Source organism: Martes martes, assembly GCF_963455335.1.
Source record: "Martes martes genome assembly, chromosome: 3".
Classification (NCBI taxonomy): domain Eukaryota; kingdom Metazoa; phylum Chordata; class Mammalia; order Carnivora; family Mustelidae; genus Martes; species Martes martes.
In genome coordinates this window covers 139,124,461-139,135,043 of record NC_137890.1, presented here as the reverse complement: position 1 = coordinate 139,135,043, position 10,583 = coordinate 139,124,461, and the positions used below count along the sequence as shown (strand labels likewise).

Genomic DNA, 10,583 nt, shown 5'->3' with positions numbered 1-10,583 from the left:
GGGTTTAACACTGGAAGGAGCCCCTCCTGCTATTCTGTTTATGGGAGAAATAGTACCCTACTTGTCGCTGATTTGAAGTTTGTACTAGAACCTGTAAGGGAGAAACCAAACATTTCAGAATATGGTCTCATAACTGGTCTTGTAACTGAATTTTCAGTAAGTTGTGCTACTGTTCTATCAGACCAGTCATTTCTAGGTGACAGGGCGCTTGGTTGTATCCCCTTAGCCACAGATCACCAGAAACACAAAGGTAAGTTTATTAGCTTGTTCCTGCAAGGGAGAACACACACTGGGGAGCCATGGGGGTGTGTTACAAATGGGTGAATCGAGGAGGTTTTATAAGATTTGAAGGGGAGTTAGCCATTGAATGGTCTTGTCAAGGATTAGTAAGAATTTGTAAACTAGTTAAATTGCTGGGACAGTCAGTGGTCTTATCTTTAACACAGGAATCCATTGGTCCCCTGGTCTTATCTTGGAACCCAGGGATCTAAACAAGATATGTTAAAATGGCACGAGTTTAAATTACTTGTCTTGCATGTTATGGTTTAGGATAGTTTATCTGTTTTGTGAGTCTTGGTACAGTTTTACAAATTGTATTCTCTTCTTCAATTTTCAGATATCCCCTCACAGCTACCATCTGGGCTTTTTTTTTTTTTTTTTAACTTCATCAGACACCCTTTCAAAAAGATGAACTGATGGACTGTTATCTTCTGAGGCTGTGACTGATCCAGAGATCCAGATCGGCACGGTTCTTTAGATGTCACTATTGTGTATTGAGTTTAGAACGGTAGTTGTTTTTCATCTCTTTCATTGTCAGGTCTTCTTGTTCTCCTGGTTGGAGGATCACTGGTTGACTTATGTTCCATGGCAGCAACTGTACGGCAATAATTAAGACCCTGGAGGTCACGTGTTTGGTTTCTGCAATACAAATACTAAGAAAAAGATTATTATTAAAGCTCACATGATACTTCAAAAACAAAATACTAGACTTCCACATTTGAGCCATGAAGACATGTCTCATAATAATTTGTAATCAAGTGATATTTCCCCTTTGCTTGGTTATGGATTACTCAACTTTGCCAGTGTTTGAATAAGCAGTCCTGTACCAATAACTGATATGGTTGAGGACCTTAAGAGTATCGTGATTGAAGGCCAGGGATGCCTACAAACTGTTTAGGACCTTAAACCAACTAAGAGGGAAGAAAATAACCCAAGAGTTAAAGACTAAAAATATGCAAAGGAGTAAGAGGCAACCAGAGGCAGCTGGAGGGTCTTGGTCTGATGGTCTTGGGTGAAATGAGTCTATTTCTACTAGTATTTTCTTCTAAAGTTCAAGAGACAGAGCAACTTGCGCTGCAGACTGTACTTACTTGATTTTTCTTACTCTGAGCCCACTCAAAATGTGCAGGCTTAGAGATTATTTGGTAAATGGGTTAGAGATGCACATACAAATGTGGTGTATATTTTCCTCTAACTCGACATTCCCAGGTTTAATACCAAGAGACAAAAGCTTAAAAATCAGCACAGTATTTAACCTTCTTGGACCTTAACATTTTTAGTGAGAGATGAACATTTCAGAAAGCTGGACTCTGAATATGCCAAGATGAAGAAGTCTGTTGTCTTTTAATTCCATTATAATAAGCTTGTTAAAAATGATTGCTCTCAGCACATGCTAACAATATGAATGATGAAATCCTTTAAATGCATTATGTCATTCAATGGTGACCAGACTACAAGGAAGTAAAATTTGGCAAAATTTCAAGTTTATCCTTAATGATCCTTGACTTTCTTGGAGATACAGATCCACAATTTACAAGCTCAAACTAACATCTTCGCTGAAGCTCAGTGAGAATTTCAAGAATTCCTCAAGGCTGGTGGTCTGAAACTACTAACATCAGAATCACTTCAAGAGCTTAGTGAAGATGTAGACTTTCAGATTCCAAGCTCTGATTTCCCTAGGGGTATTTTTTGAGGATGGGGGCCTGGAATATTCAATTCATCAATTTTCCTACTCAATTCTTACGCACAGTAAAATTTTGGGGCCACTATTTTACCTATACCCAATTAATCTCAGATTTCCACTGGGTATGTTAATTTTTTAAAAGAAATTTCCCAAATAATCTAGTGCAACACTTAGGGAATTTTGTAATATTAAGCTCTTAACAACGTCTTTGACCTCTTGTGCTAATTTATGACACTTAATAAAACAGCTGTTTGAGGAAATACCTAATATGCCAGATAATGGTCCACCAGAGTTGTGAAGTGTGGGCTCCTAAAAAAAACATGGAAGGAGAATTTGCAGGAAAGAAATTTTAGAACTTAAAGGAATACAGAGGTTGGAAGATTAAAATCCTCTGTGAAACTACTCTTTTATGCATTCTGTCTGTGAACACAAATTAAAATAATAAAGATATACGACTAAGTAAAGAGACTATCATTGGGCGTTTTACACGTCTCATATTAATAGTTCAGTCTGGGTTCTCTCTGCTATAAGAGGCAGATAGCCAATCAAGCTGCCTTGACTTAAAACACTTTTTTCAGTTGGTCCATGTAATTGCAAAGTCAATGGTAGGCTCAGTCAGATCCAGGTGCCCACAAGAGGACTTCAGGAATCTGTGTCCCTCGCCTATGTCTCGTGCGTTATCATTATTTGAACAAGACTTGCCCAGTAGTGCAAAAAGATGGTAACCACCAAGGTCAGGCTTGGAACACATTGGCTTGGCAATTTCTGGGAAGAATCCTTCTCTTTCTCAGTAATCCCAATAAAAATCTTATGGTTGGTAGACTTCCCAAACACATTGATCAGAGGGATACAGAACTTTTAATGGCCAGATCTGTCTGGGTCATGGGTCTAGGCTGCAAGTGGTTTGCCCTGAGATGGTGGGGGAGGGTAAACATTAGGGAGCTCTTTTCAAAAAAGAAATATCTATCATGGGCAGATGTGAACCACAGCAATAGTGTGTAAACTGAATAGTGTACAATTGGTTTCCATTAACTGTCTTAAGCAACTTTAAGAAAATCTTCAGAATCTTCTTTAAACTTTCAATAAGACGCTTGTTAAGTTTGTTAGCCTTTGCTATGGATAGTCTTTACACAAAGATGTTTCTCCTTCCTCCCTCCCTCCCTCACTCCTTTCCTTCCTTCTTCTTCTTCCTTCCTTCCCTTTCCCTCTTTCTTCCTTCCTTCCTTCCTTTCCTTTTTTTTATTTCCTTCCTTCCTTTCCTGTTCTTTGACATTTTTTTTCAAATAATCAATGCCTTTCTAATTTTTTTTAAAAAAGGTTTTCTTTATTATTTGAAAGAGGGAGAGAGAGAGAGCACAAGCAGGCAGAGTGGCAGGCTCTCCTTTGAGCAGAGAGCCCGACGTGGGGCTCAATCCCAGGACTCTGGGATCATGACCTGAGCCAAAGGCAGCCGCTTAACCAACTGAGCCACCCAGGCATCTCTGTCTTTCTAATTTTTGACTCAGTTTTAATTTTTCTCCTCATTCTGGGCGCAGAGATGAATAACTGGAAATCTTAGCTTGCAAAAACTTTTACTTAGCTTTGATTTAACCTATTTGGCAAAACTGGTGAGGTATATCTCACACCCTGTCTCTGTACAGAGAATCATATATATTTAATCATAAGGACAGTGTTGTACTATTTAAGCCACAGTCCCTGGAGTCAGACTGCCTGGGTTCAAATTCTGTCTTTGCCATTTTCTAGGTGTGACCTCAGCACATTTTCAAACTTTCTATGACTCAGCATCTTCATCTCCAGAATGAGGCTAACAGTGCCACTCCAATGGCATTGCAGGAAGATGGATCATGTGATCTGAGCTCTGTGGTGCATGGGAAAGGCTCAGTGAGTGTTGGCAGAAGCCCAGATTCATGCTGAAGCTCAGGACGTCCGCCATCACCTTTACTAGTTTCCCATTTGCTTGCCTCTGTAGATATGCACATGTAGCTCTAAGCATCAGGTCTTTCTCTCAAAATTCTTTTCTTCTTTGCAAAAGATCTTCCCTGCAAGACGCTCTACTCCAGTTCTGCCATGTACTTTACCTTCCTCTTCTATTTCCAGCTCTCGGGTTCCCCTTTTCTCATGACTGCTCAGAAACCTGACTCAGCAGTCTCCTCTATGCAACTGAAATTCTTGACGTTGTTGAAAAAGGTGTATAAAAGTAAATCCACACGAGCAAAATTTCAGTGAGGTCAACACCAGGCAGGGGAAGAATTTGTGCTGCTGTGCATTGGTTCTTACATAACATTTCACAAATCTTGACTGCCATCGACTTGTGGCTGGAAGAGAGTTAGTTAATGCAGATGCAGTGGGAGGTGAAAGCTAAAAACTGCAGGGACTCTGCTCTTAAGGAGAGGAAAATTTTGCATCCTATTATTGTATAGTTGAGTTCAACACAAATTAAAACCATTTTTATAAAAAGATCTGATTTTAAAGATTTTTAAAAAATAATTTATTTATTTGACAGACCACAAGTAGGCAGTGAGGGAGGCAGAGAGAGAGAGAGGAGAAAGCAGGCTCCCCGTCGAGCAGAGAGCCCGATGTGGGGCTCGATCCCAGGATCCTGGGATCATGACCTCAGCTGAAGGCAGAGGCTTTAACCCACTGAGCCACCCAGGCACTCCCCCCCCCCCCCTTGAAGATCTGATTTTAAAAGCCTTTAAAAGATTTATTTATGTGAGACAAAGGGAGAGTGTGTGAGTGAGCCCGGGGGTGGGGAGTGCAGAGGGAGAGAGAGAATCTCAAGCAGGCTGTGTGCTGAGTACAGAGTCCAACAACAGAGCCCAAGACCCTGAGATCACGACCTGAGCTGAAATCAAGAATCAGACACTTAACCAAGTGAGCCACCCAGGTGCCCCTCATTTTGAAAATCTTTCTACAAATAATTTATTGTTTTCTCTGCATCTAATGAATCTGCTGAAGAGGAGGAAGGTGATAATCATCATTTTAATGAATAATTATTATATGCTTAACATGTGCCAGGCTCAGTTCCACCAGTTCCACCAATCATTTAACTTCGCCACACTACTGATCCCCACTGTGCAGATGAAGGGCCAGGGTTTTGGTGAGGGTTGGTTTCTTGTCTGAGGTCATGCAACTTCTAAGTGTGGATTTTGCACAATAGCTATACAGAGGGGAGTATTTGCTTGTCAGGCATATACTTAAAAGACAAATCAGAAAACTATCACATAGAATGATGTGGTATTAGGATGGCTCTTTGCTTTTATTAATGATTGCAGTCATCTATAAGATCCCTCATTTTGGAAAATTCAGTTTTTTTAAGCCTCTCATAATGTGGCATTTCTACTTCTTTCCCATCTATCGTTTCATTCTTTTGGGGTTTTTTTCATTGATTTATTCCATAAACATATTATTGAGGATCCACTCTATTGGAAATCACATAAGACTGCGATAAATAAAAGATCCTTATTATCTCAGGAATAGTAGGTTACTTTAACTTTATGGATGGTCACCTGTAGGAATTTTAAGTTGTTCTTCGTTTAATGTAAATATATATATATTTATATGAATAAATAAATAAATAATATTATATATTATATATATTATAAATAAAATTATATATATGGTGGGGGGAGAGAGAGAGGTGAGGAAGGGCAGAGAGAAAGAGAGAATCTTAAGCAGGTTCCACACCCAGCACAGAACCCAAGATGGAGCTCAATCTCAAGACCCCGAGATCATGACCTGAGCTGAAATCGAGTCAGACACTTAACAGAATGAGCCACCCAGGCGTGCCTCATTAAAAATATTTTTAAAAAGTTTTTTGGGTGACATTGACAGGGAAACCTAGGATAAAAATCAGACAAAATTTTTACCAGCACTTCATGACAAAGTGTTCTGGGGATAGGAAAATGTCTTTGGGGGGAGTTTTTTCTTCATTCTGCCTTGTACTTTGTCTACTTTGCACACATTCGTAATTTGCTGTCAAAGAAATCTGCTAATGCACTAATAGGTAAAGAAAAAGCTGGAGTTGTTAACCACCTGTTTTAGAATCATAAAACATTTTTCTCTCAGTGGTATTGCCTTTAAGTTTGAGCTGACTCTCAAAGAGATAAGAGTTTTCAAGTTGGCCTCTAAAATGTCCAATATTATTAAATACACTTGGTAAAAATAATTTAGATGAGTGTCTTTATTGTTGTTCACTTATCTGTTTTCAAAATTTTCTCTATTAAAATAATGCCATAGAGAAATTATTCACTATAATAGATGTTGGCCAATACTTACTTCTTAGGATTGTGTACAACAGTATTCAGAAAGACAAAAATTCTAAAAAGTTGATCAACTTGATGATATAAACTATCTTATCTCTATTAATACTGTGCATTCTCATTTTTGACTATTTGTACCTCATTTCTGATGGAATTCCTAGTAAAACCAAACCAAACCAAACCAAACCAAACCAAACAGAACATCCCATATCCTTAATAAGATAGGAGAGGAAGCATTTCTCAGTTCCTTATGAAGGTACCTGGACCTGAAGGCATAGAAGCTTTCTAAGCAGGAAGCTGGAACATTTGGTCCAGGATGTGGTGAACTACAGAGTTTTGGCTCTAGAAGTGAAAATTGTGAGCCCTGGAAAACAAAGAATCCAATTCTCACGGAATAACATCATAGTTTAAACTACTACAAGATAAAGGTTTGCTGGTTGTCAATTTCATTTATTACTGGTTTTGGGAAGCTATGTTAAATTTGTCCGTGTTTTAAAATTTGGAAACAACAGTCAAATTAAACTTCAGGTTTAAAAATACCCCCTCCCCTCAAGATAATCCTTTAAAAAAATATATGACTTTGTATTTTTTCCTGTGGGCAAAGCATGAAAACCTAACACAGAGTAAAGCTAGAATACACGTCATTTAGATTTCATGCTGCTATCTTCATCTTTCACTAGAGGTTAGTGATTTGAACATATTTTTTGGTTATTTAATAAGACCCACAAACCTAGGTGAAGTTCTATGATATCAACTTGAAAAACTCAGATTGTTTGGTGTAAATCACCTGATTGCACTGACCGAGTTGGAAAATGGTTCCCTTGGCCAAGCAGCAGAGCTAGTTACTGAGAAGGAAACAAGGCGTTACCCCATAGAATGTGCTAACATGCTATTTCTCAGTCTTAAAAAGTAGGCTTAGTGATTAAAAACTGAGGCCATGTGGGAGATGAGTGACCAGTGTGTTCACATAAAGGTGTCAGAACTAGCAGGATTTTTCTGTTCTGGGTTTCGGTGTTTCTCCTCCCACTATGTATTCATGGTGTCAGTACTGGTCAGTAATTTGGACATCTTCAAAATTCAAATTTCTAAATTTTGATGGAGGATCCAGCAGAGAAAACATTTTTTTTTTTTAATCCACATGTCACTGGCTTTTAGCCCAACATATTTACACCTCAAATACGCAGAGGCATTTTAAAGATATCGTCAAGGTTTTGACGACAGGAAGACTGAATGCCTTTTAGCATTAAAGATATCTTTAAGTTTCTCATTTCCTCTCCCTGATGCATTCACCTTAAATATTTCTTTAGTATCAACAGATTTCTGAACAACTCTCCAATAGCATTCCATTTGAAACAGAATTGATTTTGTTTTGAGGCAGTTGACATTAGGAGCTAAGTGCATATTTCCTGTTTAATCATTTCAAGTTCATTTCCTTAAAAAATGAACGCACTGAGTATTTAACTTATTTGGCGGTGGGGAAAAAAAATTAAAGACCTTTGGCCCTAAGCTTAAAAAAACCCAATAAGAGCTCAAGAGGCAGCAGTTTGGGAAGCAGTTAAGAATGTAATTAAAAAACAACTCTAGGGGCACCTGGGTGGCTCAGTGGGCTATGCCTCTGCCTTTGGCTCAGGTCCTGGGATCGAGCCCCGCATTGGGCTCTCTGCTCAGCAGGGAGCCTGCTTCCTCCTCTCTCTCTGCTTGCCTCTGCCTATTTGAGATCTCTGTCTGTCAAATAAATAAATAAAATCTTAAAAAAAAAAAAAACAACTCTAGAATCCTTAGATTGCATTGGATAATCTTGCAGGGTTTCTGAGGGTCAATGTCACAAGACATCTAATCCAATCACCCATTTTGGATTTGAATCCCATTATATCTATGCCAGGTGGTCACCATGATGTACAATCCCTTATCATTTGGGGACAGGTAACTTAACACACTCCCAAGTACATCTCCTTCATTCTGATCACAAGAAAGATTTTCATTATGTGAACTCAGAATCTATGTCGTGGTCATTTTTACTGATTAGTTCTGGAGAAATCAATGAGGGGGTCACACAGAATAAGTTCTAAATTTCATTTGATAGATTACTAAACTTCTAAAGACAGACTGACACCTCTGATTGGATCAACAGTTCCTGCGTCCTAGGTCTGTTGAACAGACTCCAATTTGTTTATGGCACCCAGTCTCAAACCCACGCTCCAGTCTGAGCAGAACAGAGCCGGTTAGGACTTTCATCAAACTCATTTCAGGCAGAGGGATTCTAATTAAATAAAGCCCTAAATGACATGCACTCCTTTGGTAAGTCTGTTCTACAACTGAACTCTATTAAATGTTGTATCAACTACTAAATCTTTCTCATAACTATTTACTAGGTAACACTACTACCGGTACTCCCCCACACCTGACACTTATAACAACTCATATTGTTTCTGTTACTCTCTGCCAGGGATATTCAACTGCTTTACATATATGAACTCATGTAAGCTACTATGAGTTAGCTGTTAGTATTATTCCCTTTTACCGATGCAGGAACTGAGGGAGTTAAAAAGAGTTGAAGTAGCTTACTGAAATTTATCAGGTAATTGATGGCAGAACTAGAGAATGAACTCAACGATCTTTAGTTACCTGTATAGAACATCGCAGAATTAGTTGGCTTTTCTGGACTCAAGGAAAAGGCTAGTCACATATGTCCATTATATCAGTTTTTATTGGCTTATCACTCTGATTGATCCAGGTTTTTGTGGACTCTGAGCTGGCATCTGATGCATTCATTCTCACCCTAGGGTTCAAGTCATCAACATTAGCTTGTTTTCTAAATCTTATCCAAGATACTTTTAAAAATGTAATACTGGCCAGGGCCAAACTAAGATAGACCCTCTCATGCATCATGCAGAGCCATATCTAGGTTGACACCTACCCATTAATCAACAACTTTGGATAGAAGTATTCAACCATGTATGTGGTCTTATAATTGTACTATTTTTCTAGCTGAAGTTTTCTCAACTCTAATGTCACAACACACTGAATTGTTGTAATCAACTGTGAGGTGTTTCCTAACTAATTTATTTCTTAAAAAAATAGAGTAGATTAAAGATTACTACCAAATTAAAGCCACTCTCATTCACTGCCATTTTGTCAAACTTTCTTGAGCATGATAAATAAGGTAGGGGTTATAGCTGGCATGAGAATAAGAGAGGATATGTCCTTGGGAGAGTGACAAATAGAAAACTCAACTCTCAAATGTGTAGTGGTGGAAAATAAGATGATAAATGTTGCTCTGGTCCACATTTTCCCATCTTGGTTACAAGGATTTAATGAGAAACTTTGTCAAATTCATTTTGAGAATTTCCTCTCTCCATTCCTGTGGCCATGACCTTGTATCAGGTTCTTATACTCCTTCAAAGAGTATTAGAATGGATTTTTCAACTTTTTATTCTGAAAATTTTCAAACACATAGAAAAATGGCAAGAATAGTTATAATGAACATCCACATACCAACCCAGATTTAACATTTCATCTTACTAGTTTCATCTGTATATATATACGTATATATTTTGTTCTCTCAACTACTTGCAAATAAGTCGCAAGCACCATGACAATTTCCTCCTGGGACCAGTCATCTGCTTGCTTTATCCATTAATGCTCTTCCTCTGAATTGTTCTGTATCTTAGAGACCCAGTGCCTGCAAAGTAGGTTTCCCATACTCTCTGGTGACTGGGTTCTTCTTAGGTTTTGGCTAATGGGAAGCATTGGCTGGAGATAAGATGGTAAGGAGATAAAAGAAGACAGGATATTTCTACTGCTCTTGCTGTGTTTTGGGAAGTGTCTTTGGCACTGTTTGTCAAACAGTCCCTTTCTCCACGGTCCAAGCTTCCATTGGCAAGTCCCTGTCAATTCCCACTGGACAGCCCTGGCCCCTGGGCTCTGATAACAACACTTCCTCCCATTGTTCCTCCAACTCAAAAGGTAGCAGTGGCTTTCTGCTTTTGTTACTACCTGGATTCCCTCTTTTTTATCTTTTTTGCCCTTTCAACTCTGCCAACACCTTTTTAACCAGTCCCCTGTATTGAATTCCTTTTTTTGAACTCTTTCTTGTGAGTTCGTTCGTTCTTTCTTTCTCTATTTTCTTCCTTCCTTTCCTCTTTCTTTCTATCTTTCTTTCTTTTCTTTCCTTTAAGGTGTGTGCTTTATTGAACTGGATTCAAGTCAGTGCACAGGTAAGCCCCAGGTGCCTCCATGTCTCAACTTCCCTCCAGGGAGACCAAAAGCCTTCATCATACACCTCAAGTTGGGGACATAGAGAGGACCATGATGGCAGACCATTAAAATAAAACAAAAAGAACAAGTGTTAAGGTAAA

The 10,583-nt window shown here is 38.7% G+C and overlaps 1 pseudogene across 1 annotated transcript in view; it reads right to left on the bottom strand.

Moving 5' to 3' along the window:
- Positions 1 to 779: 779 nt before the first annotated feature.
- Positions 780 to 10,583, bottom strand: part of LOC308340270 (actin, cytoplasmic 1-like) — a 10,938-nt pseudogene continuing 1,134 nt past the window's right edge. Inside the window, exon 2 of the transcript in view lies at positions 780 to 918. The product of the transcript in view is annotated as an actin, cytoplasmic 1-like (transcript). The remainder of the gene's footprint in view (positions 919 to 10,583) is intronic.